Below are 1,042 nucleotides of genomic sequence, written 5' to 3'. Positions count from 1 at the left end.
TCAAGCTCAGAAAGAAAACAGCCACACACACACACACACAAAGAAATGGCTACAAACAAATACCTTTCAATAATAACTTTAAATGTAAATGGACTAAATGCTCCAACCAAAAGACATCGAGTGGCTGAATGGATAAAAAAACATGACCCATACATCTGCTGTCTACAAGAGACCCACCTCATTAGAAGGGACTCACACAGACTGAAAGTGAAGGGATGGAAAAATATCTTTCACGCAAATGGAAAGGAAAAGAAAGCTGGGGTAGCAATACTTATATCTGACAAAATACATCTCAAAGTGAAGGCCATAACCAGAGATAAGGAAGGCCACTTCATAATACTAAAGGGATCAATACAACAAGAAGATATAACCCTGGTAAACATATATGCACCCAATGCAGGAGCACCCACATACATAAGAAAACTTCTGGAAGATATCAGGGGAGAGATCGACAACAATACAATCATAGTAGGGGACTTTAATACACCACTGACATCACTGGATAAATCCGCTAGACAAAAACTCAGCAAAGAAACAGCAATCCTAAATGACTCACTAGATCAGATGGACTTAATTGACATCTTCAGAACACTTCACCCCACAGCTGCGGAATATACATTCCTCTCAGGTGCTCATGGGACATATTCAAAAATAGACCACATATTGGGTCACAAGCAAAGTCTCCACAAATTCAAGAAGATTGAAATCATAAAAAGCTTCTTCACAGACCACGATGGCAGGCATAATGTTAGAAATAAACTACAATAAAAACAACCCAAAATACTCAAACACTTGGAAGCTGAATAGCATGTTATTAAATATTGATTGGGTTACCGATGACATCAAAGAAGAAATTAAAAACATCCTGGACACTAATGACAATGAAAACACAACAATCCAAAACCTCTGGGACACAATGAAAGCAGTCCTGAGAGGAAAGTTTATAGCTCTACAGGCCTATCTCAAAAAACAAGAAAAAATGGTAGTCAATCATCTAACTCTACAACTCAAAGAATTAGAAAGAGAGCAACAAGAAAACCCC

The sequence above is a fragment of the Myotis yumanensis genome, unplaced genomic scaffold (genome assembly GCF_028538775.1).
Source record: "Myotis yumanensis isolate MYYU_CA2020_CCGP unplaced genomic scaffold, mMyoYum1.0.hap1 SCAF_1, whole genome shotgun sequence".
Lineage (NCBI taxonomy): Eukaryota > Metazoa > Chordata > Mammalia > Chiroptera > Vespertilionidae > Myotis > Myotis yumanensis.
The sequence above is the reverse complement of the archived record's forward strand: the minus strand, read 5'-3'. Positions refer to the sequence as shown.